General features: G+C 36.6%; 1 protein-coding gene across 6 annotated transcripts in view; it reads right to left on the reverse strand.

The window, feature by feature from the left end:
- Anks1b (ankyrin repeat and sterile alpha motif domain containing 1B) overlaps positions 1-24,993 on the reverse strand; it is a 946,206-nt gene that overhangs the window by 578,928 nt on the left and 342,285 nt on the right. The window lies entirely within an intron of this gene.

The following is a 24,993-nucleotide window of genomic DNA, read 5'->3' on the forward strand; positions in this document are numbered from 1 at the left end:
TTTAAGCACAAAAGTAAAAATCGTGGAATATTGGCAGATATAATCTACACCCTTTGTCAATAAAGGATTATTCCTTATAGTAGATCTTTGTTCTATCAATAGTACCCAACTTCTTTCTTCTTACATGAAGTTTTAAAAATTTGTCCTTTGGAACCACTGAAATCCTTCTGTCTCACAGATGTGCATAACTTTCCCAAGAATCAACCTGTTTACTTTTCATTCTTTTATTAATATTATTAAAATATTAATAATTTCTTGTAATAATCACAAACATCATCTCTATATAACAAGATAAAGTTTATTATACATTTACCTTCTCAATAATACAAAGATTTTAATTTTCTAATATTTTTGTTGCTTTCACTATCTTGTAACTCACTGTACTCAAATGTCTAGCCTCTTCCAAATCATCATAATTTAATCTTTATGTAGATACCAGTTAGTATATAATCTAAAGCAACTGAGTGGAAGACATCTGCATTTTGCAGAATGTTTTAAAATACAAGGTATAAAATCATCACAATATGCTTTATTCTTTCATCACTGCAATATTTTTAATGAAAGAGGTTGAGAGGGATAAATATTATTATAGAAGAGAGCACAAGTCATTTATTATTATGACATATCAATTTGGTAATAGAATTCCAATTAGAACTCACGCAAAATTCAGTTGCTTTTGAAGTATGAAAGATCAGGATTTAATGTCAGGTTTGGTTTCTCATGAAATGTATGTCCTTGGGGCTACGAATCTCAATATTACATTCATTGCCCTTTCCACTAGAGTCTGGAACAGCAATTACAGAGGCACAAGCTACGACCATGGCTCCAATAGAAACACGGGTATAATCATTGTTCTAGGTTTTTTTTTTATTATTTTATGTTATAATTTGTTTTATTATATATAGATAACAATTTGCTATACTGTTTCCTCCTATAAGTAAAAGTTAAGCCAACTGATATATGTGATCTCCTTGTAAATGTTTTTAAAATATGCTCTGAACTTAGACCACCCAGAATTCTAATTGCAATAAAATGCCAGATGCCAGTGGCACATATTTATAATCCTAGCTACTTGAGACTCTGAGATCAGAAAGAACATGGTTCCAGGCCAGCTAGCAAAAAGTTCATGAGCCCACCATCTCCAAAGGAAAAGCTTTATGTAGTGACACACACATATTATCCTAATTACAACAGAAAGCAAAAATAGGGGGACTCAAGTGCAGACTAGCCCAGGCTAGTCTTAAGAAATAACCAAAAAATCCTGGAGGTATGGTTCAAGCAGTAAGGCACCTGCCAAGCAAATGAGAAGTCCTGAGTTCAAACCACAACAATATTACTCAAACATAACAAAAATAAACACACACAAGACATATTTTTATATGGGACCTCTATATAGGACATTTTTCTGCATTAATTCATTTTATAAATATTTGCTGATTGTACACTAAATTACAGAGAATGATGAGCACTGCAATAGGAATAAAAATGTAAGACATTCTCCCTGTTCTCTAGGTGTCTGTAGTCAAGGAGGGAGGAAAGACCAACAACACAATGACTGTCAGCACAGTACAGAAGCTACAGTCAGCAACAGCCAAAAATGTAAGGAACTTCAAGGTGGGCCTCTACGTTAGGGTGAGGATCAGAAAAGGCTTCCCTGGGAGTTGATCCATAGCTCATTAGAAGCTTGATGAACACTGGTGAAAGGCAGACAAAACAGAATACAGAAAGTGAAGACAAAGCTGCAAATAGATCAGTATGGCTGTCGTGGTGTATGTGAAGGTAGGTGAATTTCAGGCAAGTTGCGGAAGCCAAGTTATAAAGGGGCCTCAATGCCACAGTAAGCAACAATGAGATGTTTAAGTTGTTATGTCGAAAAACGAACTTTACAACTTTGGTGGGGGGGGATAGGGCAGGGGGGGTGTGGGGGAGCAGGGTATGGGAAGGGATGGGAAGGGGAAACAAAGGAGGAGACAACAATGCTTGATAAGAAATGTACTCATTATCTTGCCCATATAATTGTAACCCCTCTGTAGGGTATTTTCACAATAATAAAAAAAAAAGACTACTTAAAAAAAAACAAGAATAACCTGAACATGTTAAATGACTACTGAAGATTTCCAAACAGGAGTACTTCAAAGTTTGGTTAGTATTTTAATAAACAAATTTTTAGCAGTTTAAAGAATAGATTTATAGGTTGAGGTGTAGGAAAGGAGACTAGTTTGAGAGATGTTATAGATTTCCAGCCAAGACAGGGTATGGTCATGCAACAAGACAGTAGACATTATTTTTTCAGAGATAGGTCTCACATTTTTGCCTGGGACCAGCCTTGGAGCACAGACTTCTTACCTATTCCTTCTGTATGTATAGGTTATAGACATGAAACACTATGTCCATGAATGTATCCAGATGCAGTGTGGTAAGGGTCTCACTAATTCCTATCTGACCTTGTACCATGAGACTTTGTATGCCACCAAGTAGCAGGATTGTAGGCATTTGCCATCACTCCTGGCTCTAGCAACTCTTGTCCTATAAAAGAATCATTTTAAACAACATTTTCATGCTCAATACAACCATATCTGTAGCTTTGCCTTTATTTCCCAGTCTCACTTGCATTTGATTGGGTCATGTAACTAACTGCAACTAATTGGTGGTATAAGTAAACTCTATCTCTCTCACTGTGATGATGTAGCTGCAAATTAAAAGAAGGTCATGCAACCCTCAAAAGGCTTTAGGAAGTGTTAAAGTAAACTTGTTTCATGCTAAGCCATTATGATCTGGGTTTGAATGTTATGTCAGATAGCATTGCTTACTCTACCATAACCAGAACAGGATGCAATGGCTAAAAGAGGCTCAAGGTTACATAAAGAGTTAGCCAAAGAGCCATACATCAGAAAGAAGGTTCATGTGCTCAAATCTAGGGACATGTGAATGGTATCTCAAAACACAAAAGGCAAAGGCAAGATTTAAAAGAGCCTTGCCTTTGGAGAGCTATAAATAGCAGTAGGAGAAACAATAATGGATAGTAGCAATACTAAACATGGAGATTAAAGAGGATGGGTTTAGAACATGCTCTTAAACTTTGATATGAATCCATTTTTAACTACTCAAATGGAATTCTGCTAAGCCATTAGGTATGAAAAAGAGTGTTGACACAGGTTCACTGAATTACAATTGGAGTTGTGTTCACTGTGGCTCATCCACTTTAAAAAAACCCCCTCCCTGTGGTCCAGTCCTCACATCTACTTTCCTAAGGACTTGAACCCACACATATTAACTTAGCACACATCAGAAAACTGCATCTCAGGGGCCACAACCAATTTTCTGCACGTTTTTATCAAACTTATAAGCTAAAAATGTTCTCCACATTTTTCATAGTTGAAAAAAATCAAGGGAAGTATTATGCTATTCACACATGAAAATTCCAAAATTCTGAATTAATTGTCCCTAAACATGGCTTTACTGGATTTTGCCATGCCTACTGGTTCTTGTCTGGCTGTCTTTCTGCTCCAGCAACAGGTGAGTGTTTACTCCAGAGCTATGAGAACTACAAAGCTTAAGCTATTTTACTTTCTAAACCTTCTCATAAAAAAAGCTTCTCATCCATACAAGACAGTGGTTAAGGATGTCTCTGAGGAACTGAAATTAAACAAACTGCAACGCCTATAAAGGTTCAGGACCTGCCACGAAAAGTTATTGGAACCAGCAAAACATGGAAAAATGGACTTCTTCCAAACAGTGTTTTCCATGATCTCTATCTTGATCTGTTGTGGTATTTTTAACTTTTTTTAAATTTGTTATTAATGTCTTACTCCAATGGGCACAGGGACAATCACAGCACAAGAGTAAATTCTTACACATCTCTGGGGACTCTGCTTTGCAATCAGTTAAGTGCTCCTGACCTTGACCCTCTCCACACTCAGGCTCTCACTGCTATGTCAGCGGTTGCTGGGGTGGGGAGTAGTGGTGGTACTAGGGTTAGGGGAGTTGATGGCCAAGAATCCCTCTGTGTAAGATAGAGATATGGTGGGATGTAAGACAAAGATCAGCAACTCCAAGTCAAGGGTAGATTCCATTATAACCCATATGCCTTACTGAAAAACACAAGTTCAGACATATAACCATTAAGAATTTTAGATGCAGCAGTAAATCTCAGTCCTCTGAGCACAGAACTGGCTGTGACTGCATTGGTTTCACACCCATGGAACCAGCCCAATCTTAGACAGAGACTGCTTGAAAGGGACCATGGTATCTGTTTGTTAGATGCACAGGAAGCTGGATGTATTTCTTATATTTGCTATGGATCTTATTTGTTAATCAGAACCTGTTATCATAAGAATATTTTTCTGCTGGGCACCAGCGGCTCACACCTGTAATCCTAGCTACTCAGGAGGCTGAGATCTGAGGATTGTGGTTCAAAGCCAGCCCAGGCAGGAAAGTCCGTGAAACTCTTATCTCCAATAAACCATCAGGAAACCTACAGTGGTGCTGTAGCTCAAGTGGTAGAGCACTAACCTTGAGCTGCAGAGCTGAGGGACAGGGCTCAGGCCTAGAGTTCAAGGGCCACGACCGACAAAAAAATATATATATTTTTTTTTCTGCTACATATAGATACAAGTGAAATATACGCTTTTCTTGCCCATGTAATTTTAACCCCTCTGTACAGTATTTTCACAATAAAAAAGTCATTACCTGACTTATGTAACTGTAACCTCTCTGTACACCTTCTTTACAATAATATAAAATAAAATTAAAATTAAAAAGTGAAATATATTCTGCTGCAACTTCAGTAATGTCTTGGTATTATAGAAAACCACATATGAGATCTACACATGAATACAATAAGTACATATAATTCCCAAATGAGATAAAATTTCAATAATGTGACATGTCTTTCCAAATTTAATATAAATTTTAAATATTCACTTTATGGTTTTTCTTCGGTTATTGTCAAATTTTTTTAACAAATGGACATTGGAAAAATCCACTTACTTGAACTTAAGTGGATTTAAATCAGTCGAAATCACTTAATTTAATTATAAAGGGGCCTTTTCAACATCATAATAAAATGTCAAATAGGACTAGAGGGTTCTACTGATGTCAGCTCAAGAAAAAGTGATGGTAGCAAAAGTCAATAGTAATATTAAATTAGCCAGGCAACACCAAAGTTCAAAATGAGGTCTCAGAGAAAATCACTGGAGGTCAGAAAATTAGTGGCAAATAGAAATATAGGAAGATGACCAACTTTCTGGATAAGTGACAAATTCTCTCAGTATAAAGCAATGTCCTATCAATTCAGGGGGAGTAAAATTAGGTACTTCCTTAAATACTTTTTTAAAAGACAGTGAATAAGACAGTAAAAACTAAAGTTAAGAACCAAAAAGGAAACTTTTGGAAACTTAATCAACCTGGAATATTTTGGGTATATAATTTATGGTGAAATATTTAATTCTAAGTATTTTTTTTCCAAAATGATGGCCTTACCATATCACTACCATCATTTCTCCACTGATTTGAAATGTCACATTTATCATATATTAATTTTTATTTATTTATTTTTATTAATAAGTTTTTATTGTGAAAATACCGTACAGAGGGGCATAGCGGTTACAATTACATGAGCAAGGTAATGAATACATTTCTTATCAAGCATTGCTGTCTCTTCCTTTGTTTCCCCTTACGATCCCTGCCCTCCCATCTCCCCCATCCAGTCCCCACTCCTCCCTCCCAACCAAAGTTATAAAGTTCATTTTTGGACATAATGTCTTGTACATCTCATTGTTGCAATGGGTCCACCTGTATCCCTATTTAAACAATTTGTTTTTCCCCTTCCCCTCCACAAATTATACCGACATCAAATAAAGTGAAAACAGGGGTTATACTGTGGAGGAGAGACATACAAAGCAACAAAGAAATCACCTTATAAATATGATAGAAACAATAGCAAGAAAGAAAAACAAATTGAGTCCTTATCTTTGGATTCATTTCACCTAACATCAACTTGTTTCTAAGTATAGATTTTTGGACTTTGTTCAATTTCCATTGATAACTTGTCTGTCTATTCCTATGTTAACCCCAACCTCTGAATTACTGCTGTGCCTCTTTCTGCTATTAGAGCTCTTAGTAAGCAGATGTCAGTTCTCTCTAAAGACTTCTTGTCTTCTATTCTACAAGTATTCTTCAGGGGAATATTCTATAGCACTTCCATTAATGTGTTCATTATATTTATAGTGATGTGTCAAGCACTGCTCTAGGCTGTGAGAAAATATCAGAGAACTAGTAAGAAAAGGTAAAAAAAAAAAAAAAACCCTTTTAAACATTTTACTGTAACATTTTATATGATGGTCCTATTTTTAGTTGTCAAATAATTCTATTTTTTTGCTAAATATTCCATTTTCAAAAAGCCTCTTCTTAACTTTAATGAGTTTAATAACCCCTCAAATCTTTCTAAAGAAACTGATTGGAATCTTACTCTGGTGTTAATTCTGTTTTCTCAGGGGTTATTTTCTTTGTTCATTGATTATGCTTCTCTCATTTTTGGTTGTGAATTTCCCTCATGTGTCTGGCATAATTGATTAACTATCTTTGATTACCTAAGACACTGCCCTATAAGTTCTCCTGCCTCAATTCTCACAGGAGGAGTTAGGCAGACTTCCCCTCTTATCTGGACAAGTTATCATCTGGTGAGCAAATGGAAAGGCCTATTGCTCCAACTATGCAGTGCTGACATTCTTCAGTTGCTATTATTCCACTGGGGTTCCAGGATTCTAGCAAATATATCAAGGACATTCGCTTGTTCCAGAGATGTCTTCCCACTGTGGATTTCTTGCCCTGGTTTTGTCTACATCTTACAACGTTTTGCTTGATCCTTCAGAACTTCCCAAATACCTCTGCTAGTAATACTCTCAATTTTGCCACGGTTACATAGATTTATTGTTAAGTTTCTGCTTATTTTACTATCCTAATTGTATTTAATGAGGGAGAAAATGTAAACTGTTGGGATCCATTCACCTCAGAGTCTTCATTTTTCTCTCTCTCCTCTCTTTCCTCTCTCTTCTTCTCCTCTACTCCCTCCCCCTCCCCCTTTCCTGTGCCAGTCCTTGAACTCTGGGATTGGACGCTGTTCTTGAGCTGTTTTGTTTAATGTTAGTGCTTTACCACTTGAGCCACAGCTCCACTTCCAACTGTTCAGGTAGTTAACTGGAGATAAGAATCTCATGGACTTTCCTGCCCTGACAGGCTTTAAACTGTAATCCTCAGATCTCAGCCTCCTGAGTAGGTAGGATTACAGGCATGAGCTACTGATGCCTGGATCACATTTCTCTTTTTTAATCTTTTATTATTTTTTAAGTGATAGAGCTCAAAGTCAAATTCTCTTGCATACTCTGTCTTGATCAGAACAAGTATAGAGAAAGATTTGAAGTCCAGATCATTCGGTGAAGGTAGATATTATAATACTTTCATGATAGATGTCATACAAATTAAAAACAATATTTCTTTTCAAGAAAATGAAAAAAATTAAAGTGAAGTATGTGTGCATATGAATATGTGTGTATGTATGAGTGATGACTATGATATTAATATAATTAAGACTTGTTCTAAAGGTATAGAACTTTTTATCTCTAGATAGGCAAAAATGCCATTTTCTGCATTATATATTATACATATAGCTTATACATAGTTCAAATATATACAGGAAAGTATATAATGACCACAGAGAAGTTAAAGTGAATGTGCATGAGTAACTTTTGAGTACTTAAGAGAAATGGACATTCTTCTAGGCCCTTTGGACTTGTCATATTAAGCTTTTAATAGAATTAAAAGCACCTCTTTTTCTTTCCCTTTTGCAGACTTGAGGTGCAGATTTGGTCTCACAGTAGCACCTGGGAAACTGATCTTTAATTCCTCATCTTTATATCAAGCTGTTTTCCTCCTCTGCACTATATTGATAGTAATGATGTTTTTATTTATTTATTTTTGTAAAGGTTATGTACAGAGAGGGTACAGTTTTGTAAGTTGGGTATTGAGAACATTTCTTTTTGAACAGTGTCACCTTTTCCCTCATTTTCTTCCAGTTTTTTCCCCCAATCCTCCTCTCCAATAACTTTTATAGCTCAACAGAGTGCCTAGTAAGAATCACTGCTGAATTAGTTCACCCTTTTGTTCCACCATTTCTGTGTTTCCCCTTACCTTCCCCAAATCAGATAAACTTACATGCAAGACAAAAGGTACACAAGTCAAAAACAAGGACAAAAGGGGAAAAATAGAAAAATCAACCCACAAAATAAAATAAAAAGCTTCTTGTTTTCACTTCTTGGAGTTCATTTTGATAAGCATCATTTTATATGATCACATGCACATAGCTATTGAGTCTTTGTGAGCCTATCCTAAGAATATCCTCCTTTGACCTTACTGTGTGAATTTTTAGAGTCCTGTTTCATTTATCATGTCCAAGTATAATTTTTTTATCTTTGATTATCCATTGGGTTTACTTGTAGATTTATAGGCATATTCTAACTATTACAAATGAGGGAAAACATACAACCTATGTTTCTTTGGGTCTGGCTTACTTCGCTTAATATATTTTTTCCTAAGTCTTTCCATTTCCTTGAGAATGAGGCAATGCCATTCTTTCTGATGGAAGCATAGGATTCTATTATGTATCTATACCACATTTTCTTGATACATTTGTCCATTGAGGGGCAAGTAGTGATTTTCTTTTATTGTGAAAATACCATACAGAGGGGTTATAATTACATGAGCAAGGTAATGGGTACATTTCTTATCAAGCATTGTTACCTCCTCCTTTGTTTCTCCTTACCATCCTTTCACATCTCCTGCTCCCTCCACCGCTGAAGTAGTGATTTTTTAAAATATCGGCATTGTTAAAAAGATTTTGAAAGAAAATAAAAATGTGTAGAAAATGGAAACAAATAGAATCTAATACTAGAATCTAGTATTAAATCTTCTAGGTAAGACATTTTCTTCCTTTTTTGATTGTTGTTTCTCCTGATTCTTTTCAATTTATATAGAGATTTGATATAGATTAAAATATGTGTGGCTATTATTAAAAGGGACAGACTACAAGACCGTTAGTATATTTTTCATATTTAACATATATAGGCATCACTACAAAGTTTTTAAAATGGAAAATCTATAATACATGTTTCTTGTTATAAATTAGTTTTCTCATACAAGTTATTCAAACTAGCATTGGAAAAACTATATACTATTAAATGATAATGTTTTTGGGTTTGTTCTAATTTTATTCAATAAAAATGTTAAACAAGTTTGGACTCAAAGCTGATATTGAAAAACTGGAGAGCATTTTGGATTTACAGTCAGAGAAGCCTCTCCCAGCACTGTAATACACAGGATTGTCTACAGCTATATTCACAAGACACTATGTTGGAAACAAACTTTACAATTTGGGGGGGTGGGAATTTGAGGGAGTTGGAAAGTGGGAGAAAAATGAGGGAGGGTGTAACAAGTTCGATAAGGAATGTACTCACTACCTTACATATGTAGCTGTGCATCACTTTTACAGTAAAATTAAATTTAAAAGAATTTTTTTTTGCCAGTCCTGGAGCTTGAACTCAGAGCCTGCCCACTATCCCTGAGCTTCTTTTGCTCAAGGCTAGCACTCTACCACTCTTCCACTCTACAGCGCCACTTCCAGCTCTTTCTGTTTATGTGGTACTGAGGAATGGAACCCCAGGGCTTCATGCATGCTAGACAAGCACTTTACCACTGAGCCACATTCCAGGCCTAAAAAATATTTTTAATTAAGCATTTCAAATACTTATACATTAATATTTCAGAGATGCTCTGTCAAATTCAAAATAAGTAAGAAAATGAGTTTTATTTCCCCTGTTTTAGTATCTTTTAAAAATACATAAAATGATTTGGTCCATTTTAAAGAACAGCAGGAAGTAATTATGCAAAGTATTATAGAAATATGTTCTGAACAACCAAAATAGGAAGCATGTATTAGTGTGTGGGTGAAAGAAATTTGTACAAAGAAATGTGCACATTGCTGTTTTTGAAATAACAGCTTAATTTTTAAATTTAAAATATTGTTTTGAAAATGTTTTGAAGAATTGTGGATTATGATGCAGCTTGTAAAAAATAATACAGAAGAGCTCATATGGTCTTTACCTAATTCTCCCCAGTGGGAAAGTCTCACAGAACCATAGCACTTATCACAACGAGATCAACTATGAATTTCATCAGCTTAACAATCCCCCCTCTCTTTCACACACACACACACACACACACACACACACACACACACACACACACATGCACATACACGCACATACACACGCACACACACACAGGAAGGAGGCTGAGTCTAAGTAATTTCTTACAGCCATCCTGGTGTCTCTTGCTGGGTGGAGGGAATTCTCCACCCACTGCTGAGAAGCACAGAGGTGAAAGAAGCAGATGCCTAGCTCAAGATGAGCTAGGAGGGCTCTGCTTCAGAGACATACAGATGTCATAGCCTTTGCACATTGAGAATGCTCTGATTCTGCATTAACTCCTGAAATAGCTTGAATCTCTAGCCTCTGAGTAGCCGCTAAGTATACCGTATATGGAAGATTAAGGCCTATCATCCCTAGATGGAAAAGTTCTGCTGGTACCTGAGTATGTCCATTTAAGATCTGGCATCTTGTCTTCATGGTGTGGGAAGGTGAAGCCCCTCCCTCAGGTGATGGGCATACCTGAATCCCTAGGTCTGGGAGTTTCTTGTGACCCTTCCCCCTGGCCTGACCCTATTTAGGCCTGGACCAGCTCAAGGGTGTATCTCCATGTTCCTGTATAGTTTCCTGTCTCCTGGCTGTTCTCCAGTCACCATGACATCCCACTGCAGCTCTCCATTGGAGGTGAATTGGTTGCTAGTATTGTTTTTGCTCTTTCTTTCTTCTCTGGCCTGTTTCCTGTGTTAAGTGTATTTGCTGCTGCAGTCCTTTATAACAATTGGTTGCCTGCACACCACTAGTGCTCCAATAAAGACTCCAAGATTCAACTTCTCAAAATGGGGCTTTGAGGCAGGGTAGCTTAGGGAAAATGAGGCATGGTAATTGGCTGCCAGGGATTCAAAGACTCAAGCTTAAGGCTTGTCCATGTTCCTCCCTTAAGATGAAGGGAACAAAAGTTATTTGAGGGGAAATGAAGCAGGATAATTTAAGGAAACTGAGGCGTTGTGAAGGCAACTCAGAAATATGGTATTTAGAAACCGAAGTGCCATCCTTGCTTCAAAGAGAGACAACAAGAAGCATTCCTTCCTGAGGGATGCATTCCTCACCCCAAGAATGAACCCTTGTCTGACAGATGTATGCCTTCCTGAGAAAGATGCTTCCCCAAACTGAAGACACTTCCTGCTCCACAATGCAGATAACAGGATAAGGATCTGATTTATGGCAGGATGCATTCTTACCTGGAAATTCAGAAAGTAACACCAGGTATGGTTAGAGCAAAAACAAAGCACCTATCTTTGCATAACTATGAAGCCACACTCCCTTCCTTTACCCTATAAATACCCCAACAACCCAAAGGGCAGTGTGTCTCTCTGGGTGTCTCCCTGTGTGTGCACAAGCATGCATGTGTGTCTCTTCTCTGTCACTGTCTCTCAGCATGAGAGCACCCACACTCTGCTAGAGTGTGCCCTTTTGTGCATTTGTCTGCTTTTTTGTCTGTCTGTCTACTTGCCTGCCTGTTTACTTACTCAATAAAGCTCTGCCAAGTTTTCTTACCATTGTGACATGTCCAGAAAGTCTTATTCTGTGATTGAAGTCAAGGACCCTAAGAGTTCCTACATTTAAAGGGAAATTTTCACTAAACCTCACTTCTGTCCAATGGCAGCTTGGTTTTCCCGCTTTATAAAAATTATATATATATATATATATATATATATATATATATAAATCTTAAATGTTTTAAAATATTTTAAGTAAACTTTTTGAAGTATTAGATATATAAAATACAACATTTTTACTTTACAGAAAGTTGATGAATTCTGACAAATAACCCTCACTACTATCAAGAGAGAACATTTTATAACCTCAAAGTCCACTTGTGATCTTCCACAGGTACTTTCTTCCTGCCTCCTCCTCATCCTTAACTCCTTCCTGGAAAGCATGAATCTGTCTGTTTCTTTAGTGATTTTTCAAATCAAGAATATAATATAGCCGAGCATGGGTAGCTCACACCTGTAATCCTACCTACTCAGGAGGCTGAAATCTGAGGATTGAGGTTCAAAGCCAGCCTGGGCAGCAAAGTCCATGAGACTCTTATCTCCAATTAACCACCAGAAAATCGGAAGTGGTGCTATGGCTCATGTGGTAGAGTGCCCATCTTGAGCTGAAAAGCTCAGGAACAGCACCCAGGCTCAGAGTTCAAGCCACATGAGGAACAACAACAAAAAAGAATGTGATATAAATGGAGTCATGTTTATTTAATCTTTTAAGATAGGCTTTTTTTCACTCATCAGTTTTCTGGAAGTCCTAATTTTCTGGAGATCCATGTTTTTGTTTGTATCAGTTGCTTGTTCCTTTTTTTACTGGGTAATATTTAATCCATATGAATGTTTAACAGTCACTCACTTTATGGTTCCCAGTGTTCAGCTATTTTTGAGTACTGGTATTATAAGTATTTGTGTATAGGTTTTTTTAGTAAATGTGCTTTCATTTACCTAGGATTAATTCTTAAGAGTATAAATGTTACGGCTGGGAAGGTAGCTCAGTGGTAGAGCACTTGCCTTGCATGCATGAGTCCCTGGGTTTGATTCCTCAGCACCACATAAGCAAAAAGAAAAAAAGCCAGAAGTGGTGCTGTGGCTCAAGTGGTAGAGCGCTAGTCTTGAGCTGAAGAGCTGAGGGACAGCACCCAGGCCCAGAGTTGAGGCCCCACAACCAGACCCCCCCCAAAAAAAGAGTACAAATGTTAGAAGAGTAATTTAATGTTTCAATGTTTTAAGAAACTGCCAAACTTTTTTTCAGAATCATTTTACTACTTTGCATTTCTGCCAGTAATGCCTGGACTTTCTTTGGTCTTACTAGCATCTAGTGCTGGCACTGTTTTTTCATTTTGGCTGTTCTGATAGGGGTGTAGTGCTAGATAATTGTGGCTTCAGTTTATTAATGACATTGGTTTTTTCATGGGTGTATGTGTCATCTGTATATCCTCTACAACAAAATGCTGCTTTACCTTTTGCCTATTTTCTAATTGTATTGCTTGTTTTAGACTGTAAGTAATTATTTAAAATATGTCTTCCTAATAGGAACAATGTGGCCCTTTCTTTTTTGAAAATAAAAAAATGTTAATTTAAATTTATTTTCCTTAATTATTTATAAATGCAATTGCCATGAGGGTGATCACCAAGCAATGAAACAGTAAGAAAGAAATAAAGGGTCAAACCAGAAATATGACTGTAAGTACTTATACGGATAAATTTAAGACAACTTGAAGGTTCAAGAATAAGTACATAAACTTCCTTTGGAGAAAAATGTAATTGATGTCATAAAATTATAGAGGTTATTATTACTAATTTTGTTGGTGGTGCTAGGGATTGAACCCAGGGCTTTACATTTGTTAGGCACATACTCTGCCACTTTAGCCACATCGCCCAACTCTTTTACAGTGGTTAAATTTGAGGTAGTTCTTGCTTTAGGACCAGGCTAGCCTGGGTTTCAGTCTTCCCACTTATAATTCCCAGTGTCCCTAGGGTTGACAGGCATTCACCATTGTGTCCACTCACTGTATTTTCTCCTTGGCTGGAATAACACACACTTGCCACTGTACTCAGCCATTGAGTATGATGTAGTCCTGTAAATTTTTATGCTCAGGCCAGCTTCAAATCAAGTCAACTAGGATTAAGGGCTAAACCTGAGATTTTGTTAAAAATTAATTTTAGATAATGATTTCAACTCTTTTTTTCCAAGTATTTATCTAAAACAGTTATCAAAATGCCCATTCATAAAAGTTTCCATAAATGCAAGACCCTGAGTTCTAACTCCAGTACCACCAAAAATGAATAAACAAATAAAAAGCAAATGTTAAGAAAATAACTTACACATAGAAATTCTGTTTGCACTTCCTATAAAGAAATTCATTAAATTCTGAAATATTTCCTAGTTCGAAAGTCCCAATTTCCACCTTTATATAAATGAAAAATTGAGAAACTACTTGGTTCATTTGCATCCTAAAATCAAAGAGTAAGAGGTTTATTTTCTACAAATTCCTGAATTTCCTGCCAATTCTTGTAGGTAAAATTTATTGACACTTATTTGGGAGACAGAATCAAATTTGGGGCAAGACAGAAATGGATTTAAATCATACAGTATTTACATCTTAAAATTGTTGTCTGGATCAATCAAGATAATGTAAATGAAGCACTAGAACAAAACCTTCTTTAATGTAAAGAAAGGATAAGTATTTGTATTCTTTCATTACAGCAAGATTTAATATAAATGAGCCCCAACTGAAAACATAAACAATAATGGGTTAAAACATAATATAGTCTTTCTAACATAACCACAGCATCTCCAACTACAGTGAAAAGACTTAGCAGAGGGGACAGCACCCAGGCCCAGAGTTCAAGCCCATGACTGACCACCCCCCACCCCAAAAAAAAGACTGGCAGAGCACCTCTAATGCATTAGTTATTTGTAGAGATAAGGAAAAGAGGAATCAGTAAGGTTGGAAGAAAATACAACACATAGACTTAACAGTGTTTAACAACAGCTGCCCTAGCAGCTGCAGTGATTTCTGTGAGTAGAAACCTTCAGAATTTCTGCTAGAATTTCCCCACAGGGAGCCAGGAGACCCTCTTTAGACAGCCCACCTTTATCTGATTTGGCAGAGGGAAAATTGGAGACAGTAAGGGACCACAGAGGGAGGAAAAAAGAAGGGAAGGTACCCTTCAATGAATTGCTATTACATGTGATAAGATTAACTTTCAAAGCTTATTTAATGTTTTTGATATTCCATCCTCAATTCTAACTTAAAGGTTTTATTCCTCTCTCTCTTTTTTTGCTATTAAACTACTTCTGCAGAGCATACATTTTACCGATAATTTTCACTTCCTGAACATTTCATTTGTCCAATACTGAGATGTAAATATTTCCACCATCAGTCTTGGGGACCACTGGTCGATGCCTGCATCACCACATCACACATCACCACATACTTGCCAAGCATAAGGACATATTTCACTTTTTCATAAAGCTTTGAGTACTTCTTAAGTAAATATTATCATTGCATTTTCATTTCTTTTATCTTCAGTGTTATTAAGCATATTTCCTTTTGTTAGATATGCATCATTTTCTTTCTAAAAATAGGCATTTATATTCTTTGACTTTTATTCTCCATGGTATATTGTCTTTATAAATGTTCTCTGTATATTAAATACTAACATCTTAACCAGTTACATTTACTATAAATATTTCTATCTCATTGGTTACTTGCATGTACTTATAGATAGAATAATACAACAAATATGATTGAAATATATGAGTGCATAAGGGCAACTCACAGAAGACAGGATGAAAAGGGTTATTTTGACTGGTACGTGGATCTTATCCTGAGTCAGAGGTCAACTAGATAAAGAAATGTGGGGCTGGGAAGGTGGCTCAGTGGCAGAGTGATTGCCTCGCATGCATGAGGCTCTGGTTTGATTCCTCAGCATCACATAAGCAGAAAAAGCCAGACGTGGTGCTGTGGCTCAAATGATAGAGCGCTAGCCTTGAGCTGAAGAGCTGAGGGACAGCGCCCAGGCCCAGAGTTCAGGCACGATGACCGACAAAAAAAAAAGAAAAAAGAAATGCATCAAAAAAGTGAAGAAGAATAAGCATGAGATTATAATCACTGTAATCATAGCTACTTGAGATTTGGAGATCAGGGGATCATGATTTGAAGCTACCCTGAAGCATGAAAGTGTATGAGACACCATCTCCAACAATGGCCTGGACTGTTGGTGCTTGTCTCACATTTCCAATGACAAAAGAAGGCACAAACAATTGCAGTCCAGGCCAGCCTAGGTGTAGAGTAAAACTGTATCTTGAAATTAAACAAAGAAAAAAGGGAAAATGAACTGGTGGAGTGGCTTATGTGGTAGAGCATCTGCTTAGCAAACATGATGCTCTGAGTTCAAACTCCAGTGCCATCAAAAGAACGTGTTTCCTTTGATGACCTGAAGACTTACATGAGGTCTAAGATGTGGATAAGTTGGGGAAGGTGGTCACAAAGAGGAATTCCATGCTCAGAATATTGCCTGAGTCAGGAGTTTGAATGATATCCTGAAGGTTAAAGGCAATTGTAATAGAAAAGTCAAAAGAATTTAAACAGTTGCTGTGGAATGGGAGAAAAGGAATTGTTTGAAAAAAATTAAGAAGCAAAACGGACATGCTTTGGAGGCTAATTAAATATAGAGACAGAAAGAAAGGGAGGAGTCTTGGGTAACTCAGATTTCTGCCTTGCGTAACTAAGTAGATGGTGGTGCAATTCATTGACATGAAGAAGGGTGGACAGACTTTTTTTGAAAAACTATAATAATTCTGATGTCAAGAAAGTCTCAATTTCCAAATACCTAGGGTTATCTGATCAAATGAGGTATGTTATCATCTCACTTTTGGGTTGAACCTCTATAATGTCATGTTTCTGCAAGAAAGAATTCCATTAGAATAGCATTCTTGACCTATACCTTCCATCTTCATTCACTCTCCTCTAAGGAGTCAGAGTTACTTAACTGGAAAGTGAATTTGGGGAGGTAACTAAGCACCCTCATTGCTGTTGCTTCTGTGCTCCACCACTTCAGAGCAAGAATGTCAACACAATGAATATGTCTACTACTCTTCTATGGTAAAATCGCCTCATAGGTTATCTAGCTGCTAGTGACTGGAATGTGTCTAATTAAAGGACAGTTAAAGCAAGCACATTCAGGCACACATCTGGAATTCAATCAATGATAAAAATACAACATTTGATTTCAATTTCTGAATTCCTGTATCCCATCTCCTAACTGCCTACGAATGAAGAGAAAGAAGGGATATAGTTAATTTGTCCCCTAAACTCAAACAAATGTTTAATATTCCTTAGAGTGTCTAATAAAGTGTTTAAGCAAATGTGATGAATTAAATCCAATCAATGTAAAATAGGACAATATTAAAAGAGCACTATCTTAAATGGGAAAACAGAGATTCTTCTAATGACTTGTTTTTCAATTTTATACATTTAACAACATTGATTTAGAATTTAATTTTCAAGATAATCAATATACAGTATACTTTATCTTTCATTGTACAAAAAATTGAAATCATAATGGCACTATCATAATGGGTATAAAACTCAAAGGATTGCTTAGAGCATTAAAGAAGATGGTGGACAGATATTACTTTGCAGCAAATAAAGAACACATTTGTTTCAGAATTGGGGTATTCCATTTCTCAATAGTGTGCACTTGTGCAAGACAGCAGAAAAATCCAAGCATAATGGAATTGGTAGGGTCAGTTATAAAAGAGCATATGAAATGCCCTGGATCATGCTTCCTAAATTGTGTTTTGCAGATCATTAGTTATGAAAGATATTAATGGGCTTCCAGAGTTGATAGTGGGAAAAGGTTCTGAAAATTCTTTTAGAATTGAATTGACTCACGTGTTTGACAAACTACGATACTTACTGAGCATTCAGATAGTGGTGTAGGTGCTAGGACTGAGGATTTAATTTTTTTGTCAGTAGTGGGGCCTGAAATCTGGGCCTGGGCACTGTCCCTCAGCTCTTTAGCTCAAGGCTAGCACTCTACTACTTGAGCCACAGTACCACTTCTGGCTTTTCCTGCTTAAGTGGTGCTGAGGAATCAAACCCCAGGCCTCATGCGAACAAGGCAAGCACTATACCACTCTACCACCTTCCCAGCCCGAAGATTTAATTTTTAAACAAATGTAAATATATACTTCCCATTCTCCATACAAGTTGGAAAGAAAGGCATTGGGAGTAGAAAATGTCATAAGGGAAAATAGCATAAAGGAGACAAGGGGAATAGTAGCTACTTTACATTCAACAGTCAAAAATAAAAGCATTTCTCATGAGGCAGCCTAAGCATAATAACCTAGAGGATGAAAATGAACACTGTAAGTATCTGAGAAAAGGGCATTACAGAAACTATAATAGTTAAGTAGAAAAAATCCAGGCAGAAACTGTTTAGTTTACCTCAGGTAAAATTCAGAAAAGGCAGCACAACTACAGTAAAACAAGATAGGTGGAAAATGGCAGTAGGTAGCTTAAAGGTTAAAGAAATAGTCAATTATATATGGCATGCACCATTACTCTGAGATGGGAAGTGCTTAGAAAGCTGAGCATATAAAGAACATGATCTGATTTATGTGACTAGCTATTGAGTTGCCAAAGGACAATAATGGAACTAAGGTCAATGCCAGAAAACAAGGGAGGAGATATTACTCCAGGTAAAAGATATTAATGACTTTATAAAAATAATAGAGATGAGGGCTGGGAAGGTGGCTCAGTAGTAGAGCTCTTGCCTTGCATTCATGAGGCCCTGGGTTTGATTCCTCAGCACCACATGAGCAAAAAGAAAAAAGCCGGAAGTGGCGCTGTGGCTCAAGTGGTAGAGCGCTAGCCTTGAGCTGAAGAGCTGAGGGACAGCGCCCAGGCCCAGAGTTCAGGCCCCACAACCAGACCCCCCCCCAAAAAAGTAATAGAGATGAAATAGTAAGAGGGGCACAATTCAAGATGTAATTTTAAATAAAAGAATAATTTTTAATCTTGTTAGCTTTATACTCTTAAAAATTATTGAATTATCAAGAATTTTTGTATATGTGGGTCATATGTGTTACTATTTAATACATTAAAATTAATCCTGCGAGCTGGTACAAGTGATTTACATCTGTAATTTTAGCTATTTAGAGGCTGAGATATGAGGATTGCTGTTTGAAGCCAGCCCAAGAAGGAAAATCCCTGAGACTCCAATTCACTACCCAAAAGCTAGAAGTGGGGCTATGGCTCAAGTGGTAGAGCACTAGCCTTGAAAACTCAGAGATGGTGCACAAGCTCCAGGTCAAGCTCCAGGACCAACACACATACAACACAAAAATTAATCCCAATGTATTTTATAAAACCATCAGAGCTCAAACAACTCATATTGTAGGGCTTCTGAAAAACTCCATTTAGTTCTCATGTAGAAAAAATATCTTTGTACTATTATGAAATAACTAATATCCTCACAGACTTTCTGACATAGTCTAGTCAAGGAGTCCTGAATCACGCTTTGAATGCTGTTGGCCTAGAAGATTTTCTGATGGGCTGGATATGGGGTGTGAGAGATAGAAAGGAATTGAAGAAATTGTTGGAAATACAAAGTTGCTATATTATTATTATTATCCCATATTATTATTGTTATTATCCCATTGCCCCTGGCTACTCTAAAGTTCAGAGAACTAGTTAGGGCTAGAAAAATTTAGTAGTAATTGGCATATAGATAGTACTTAAAGATGAGATGAATGTTGAGAAAAGAAGAGGTCTAAGATGGCTCCTGGGTGTCTGATCAATGAACTCCATCAGGGAAAAAAAAGTTACATAGTATTTTTAGAGCTGAGTCTCACAGTTCCTTAAAGATTCTTTTTGGGATAGAATCCATATTTTAGTCCCTTTTGTAATTAAATCATAGATTTAAATATAAAAGATGCCCATCATATGGTAATCACTCAACTATGCTTAGTGAGTAAGTGAATAAATCTAAAATGGTATGTGCCATTGTACTTTCACAACTATCTTCTAGGACTGCACAACAGGTAAGATTAGCAAGTAAAATGATTTCCTTCAGAGTCATATATTAGGTACACTATTCATTATATACACACATAGGTTCCCTTGGATTTAGAGGCAGAACTAACTGAAGAATTTTAACTTTACTTGGTATAATCAATAAGAAGTATTCCTATGGGAAAGATGAGATTAGATTTCAAAGTTTAGTCTGTAATGATATTTAAAGCAATAATGCTGATTGTACTTTCTGGAAATTGTATTTTTCAAGGAAAATTTTCCACAGAAGTTTTCATCTATTCATTCTTATGCATACTGCCTACAAATGCTCCAGGGAAGAAGATATGCGAAAAACTGGCATCTACTGATATTCTTATGCATGTGGAAGAAAAACCTGAATAATAAAATAGACAAACATATTAGCAATCTGCTATTATCAGTAGCAATCTGGGCACAAAATAGACTTGTATTCCATGCTTTGGATAGAACATAAACTTGTTTTATATGTGGAAAGTATCAGTAACAATTATTTTCTCTTGTTTCCTTCTTTACTTCCTTCCTTCCTTTTTTATGCTGGCCCTGAGGCTTGAACTTAGGGCTTGGGCAATGTCCCTGAGTATTTTTGCTCAATGCTAGCACTCTACCACTTGAGTCATAGCTCCATTTCTGGCTTTTTGGTAGTTAACCGGAGATAAGAATCTCACAGACTTTCCTGTATGAGCTGGCTTCAAACTGTGATCCTCAGATCTCGTACCTCCTGAGTAACTAAGATTATAGGCATGAGCCACCAGCTCCCAGCTTTCTCATATTTCCGGATGAATTTAGACAGAAGGATTTCTGTTTAAAGAGAAATGAAGATGAGCAATATTCTACTGGCATATAACTTGAATGGCACACACACACACACACACACACACACACACACACACACACAGACTTGCCGTACTTCAAATGTTTTTATTTCTTAAAACTGCATATTGAAAATTAACCACCAGCCTATTAATTAACCACCAGTTTTAGGAGGTAGGGCCTCTAGTGATAAAATCACTGTAATGGGATTAGGTGCCTTTATAAAAATGCTTGATGGAGGAAGTCGGTCCCTTACCATGAAAGAACACATGGTCCTTTCCTGTGGAGGAAGGAGCATTTTGTGCCATCTTATAAAATATAGTCCTCATCAGACAACCAGACTTGCCAGCTTATTGATACTGGAGTCCTCAGCCTCCAGAACTATGAGAAAATAAGTTTCTTTTCTTTGCAACTATCCAGTTTCATTTGTTTTGTTCTAGCAGTAGAAATGGTCTAAGGCAAGACTGAAAATTATTTTATCAATTAATAGATGTTACAGTGCATAAAGTGTTTAAACTCAATTCTGATTTTTCCCTCTTCTTCATTAGATCAGACTGACCACAACCCTAACATTTGCCTACACACATCCCAAAGTCCAGGAGTTTACTTCCTGTGCCTATCTTATATTCATGACCCCAAAAAGAGAAATACTAGAGGTGGGGAACCCCCTACCCCAATACCTAGTTGATGTTATCTGGGGTAGATTCAAGTCATTAAGGGAATTTTAAAAGGCTTGCAAATATATTTTTTAAAATCTGAAGTTTCTATCAAACAATATAAAAATATGTATTAGAAACCAGACTGCAAAGTTGGAATTTTTCATCTTTTTCAAGGTTAGTGATGTGTGGTATAATAGGCTCTCCAGAGACTATGCAGTGACAGTGAATGGCAAACTTAGTCAGCTGCACAACCACGAGTGGCAATACTCTACAGAGAACTATGGTGCTAAGCCATGCTGCTCTGCAGAGTAAATATTCAGTGAATTCAATAAATATTCAATGCATTTTGACTTGATGTTTTCACCAGACAAAGGTTTATCAGGTCATAACTCCACTGTAAGTCAAGGAGAACCTGTACTTGCCATTAGATTGATTTAATTGGTTTTGCATGAAGTCTAACCATTATTTTTCTTCAAGTTTGCTAGGAAATTCAAGTTTCTTTGACTAATAATGGTAACTTGGTCAGTCACATTGACTTCTTTCTCAATTCTTATTTTTTTCTTTTAAACTCCTCTTATTGTAAGGGAACTTAGTAACAAGAAACAGAGAAGACACCACTTAAGAGGCCAAATTGTGAGTCTTTATTGGAGATATGGAGACTGCTGGTGGACTCGTGTGAAAGACTAGCAGCTGCAAGTGAAGCTAGTACAAAGCTTATATAGGCCAAAACCACTTAACGTGTGAGGAATTGATCCTAACAAAAGTGTTATACATAAGCAAAGCAAACCAGATGCAGACACTTAAACCTAATAGAAGTATTAAATAAAAGCAAACCATCTAGGGAAAAAAATCATGGAAATCAAGGGCCAATTATCCGGGGGAACCATAGACACTATCTCCTTTCTCCACTCTTTTTCACATAAGATCATTTTCTATTATAATTATTTTTTTTCTTGTTTTCAGCTTCTCTTCTCATACAGCTTTTATCAAGTGTCAGATTAAGAATATAGTTACCCCTTGGTTCTCTCCTTTAGGGTATCTTTGACTATGTTTCTATTTTTCTTTTCTGCCTACCTATTATTCTCTCAAATTTCATCCCTCTGGAATATAAATATATAACCTTGATTATTTTCTCCATAATGAGCCAATTAGCATTAATAGGAAGATGATAGGAAACCAGAATTCTTTCAATCAGTCACTATGTCACACTGATAGAAATATTCGGCCCTTTTGAAGCCTCAGGCCCAATCTGTAAAATAAAGAAAAAGTACCTACCTCATAGCATTTTTTTTGTTGATCATGGGGCCTGAACTCTAGGCCTGGGCACTGTCCCTCAGCTCTTTAGCTCAAGACCAGCTAGCACTCTACTACTTGATCCACAGTGCAACTTCCAGCTTTTTCTGCTTATGTGGTGCTGAGGAATCGAACCCACGGAGTGTAGTTGTGGAGTTGGGAGGGAAGAGATGGTGGGGGAAAAACAAAGGAGGAGGTAACAATGCTTGATAGGAAATGTATTCATTACCTTGCTCATTTAACTGTAACAGTATCTTTACAAAAAAAAAAAGAAATCATAGGCATTAAGATTAGACAAGAAGCAAACTAAAATCCTCAAAAAAAAAAAAATGAGAAAACTAGGGAAATTGAGACTATAGAAAATTGAAATTCTAATTTACTGTTATTAGTATTATACAACGAAATGAATATTTTCAAAAACTGTTGGACAGTTTCTTAGAAACTCAGCTAGGTAAAGCCCTGGGTTCAATCTCCAGTACAGAGAGAGGCGGGGGAGAGAGGGGAGGAGAGGGAGAGGAAGTGGGGAGGGGAGAGAGAGAGAGAGAGAGAGAGAGAGAGAGAGAGAGAGAGAGAGAGAGAGAGAGAGAGAGAAAGAAAGAAAGGGGCTAGGTGTGATGGTGCCATACCTAACTACATGGGAGGGAAAGGTAGGAGGATCATAGGTCAAAGCAGGCCAAGGCAAAACCATTTGTTTTTCTCTATCCGAAACACAAATTTAAAAGTATAAAGAACTACAGGTGTGAATTAAGTAGTTGGTCATTTTAGCAATTCATCCACTAATAAGAGATTTAGATTGATTCTCCATCTTGGCTACTGTGAATAGTTCTGCAGGAAGTACACATATCTCTTCAACACACTGATTTCAGTTCCTTTAGCTATATACCCAGCAGTAAGATTGCTAGATCAGATAGTACATCAATCATATAGTAGGTGTAATTTAAGTTTTCCTGTTTTACACAGTGGCCATACTAATTTATATCCCCACTCATAGTGTAGAAGAGTTCCATTTTTTTCATCTCTCTTCCAAGACTTGTTAACCTTAGCCATTTTGAAAGGAATGAGGTGATATGTCATGCCAGGCACAGAAAGATACATACAGAATAATCTCATTCACCTGTGGAATCTAACTAGTAGATCTCATAGAAGTACAGAACAGAGGGTGGGTAATTAAGATGGAGAGGAGGTTGGTCAAAGGATACATATTTATAGTTAAGGGAATATGTTCAAGACATTTATTGTACTATGCTAATGTCAGTAATAGTTGAAAATTTTAATTGGAGTGGATGGGTGTTACATGTTCTTACCATAAAAATGGTAACTGTGAGGTAATATGTTTATTAATTATCTGGATTTACTATCTCATGATATATATATTTATTTATTTATTTTAAAGCATCCTGTTATCCATAGCAAATATGTACAGTTTACAGTTTTACATGTCAATTTGAAAGAGGTACTAAAAACTGCTTTATTTTGCAGAGAAACTTTGACTCCTTACCTTGCCCATGAATTAACTAGGAACAGGATAAAAGTTAGGCATTCCAGACTTCTCCATTATCTATTTGTGTCCTGAGTCATTCTCTTCCCAGTTACTTTACAGCCATTTTGGAATGGAGTAATGGCCAGACTACCTGCCAGGTGTCAATAACTACAGTAAGGCCCCATCTGCGCAATCCTGAAACCGTTGATTGTTAAACCACCTGGTATCACCTCTGCAAACCCTTCCTCCAACCTTCCCCTCATCCCCATTTAATCTAAGGCCAATGTTTATATCTCCAGGACAAAGTATTGTCTTCTTGTGGGTGCCATAATCTGCCTTCTCATGTCTCTTTATTTAGCATACAGGGGTGAATGGTCAGACCTGACAAGTGGAACTTCTTGAGTTTGAGCCTGGGATCCAAAACTCTGGGTTCAGACTTAAAAATAAAAACCCAAGTGAAGTAACATGTAATTATTTAGTAGAAAGAAGATAATTCATATGACAATAGACCAACCTAATATTTATTTCAAGGATAATTTTTCCACATATCTTCAAGTATTTTTTTCAAATGTAAAAATAATTTTATTTTCAAGTAAAAGCAAGGGAACCCAGCTGGTGGGTTCTTCTAAATAGAGAAAATCAATCTTGTAGGTTTAGTATAATTGAAACAAAGAGAAGCTGAGAGCATATAAATATTTTAGTTCCTATTAATTAAAAATAAAATGTTTCACAGTCTGGAGGATCTTAAAAACATGAAAGAACCCAATGAAACAAAGGTGAAAAGATCAAACAGAGATTCAGAACTAACAGCTGTGACTTAGCCAGTTAATAAATATTCCAGATAAAAACAAACCTGACAAAGCATTGGAAAGTCTGTAGCCTTAAGTAATTAACACACTAATCAGAAACATATGCAATGCAAAACCAGTACCATCTCAT

Source organism: Dipodomys spectabilis, unplaced genomic scaffold (genome assembly GCF_019054845.1).
Source record: "Dipodomys spectabilis isolate Male_0828 unplaced genomic scaffold, ASM1905484v1 ptg000163l, whole genome shotgun sequence".
Taxonomy (NCBI): domain Eukaryota; kingdom Metazoa; phylum Chordata; class Mammalia; order Rodentia; family Heteromyidae; genus Dipodomys; species Dipodomys spectabilis.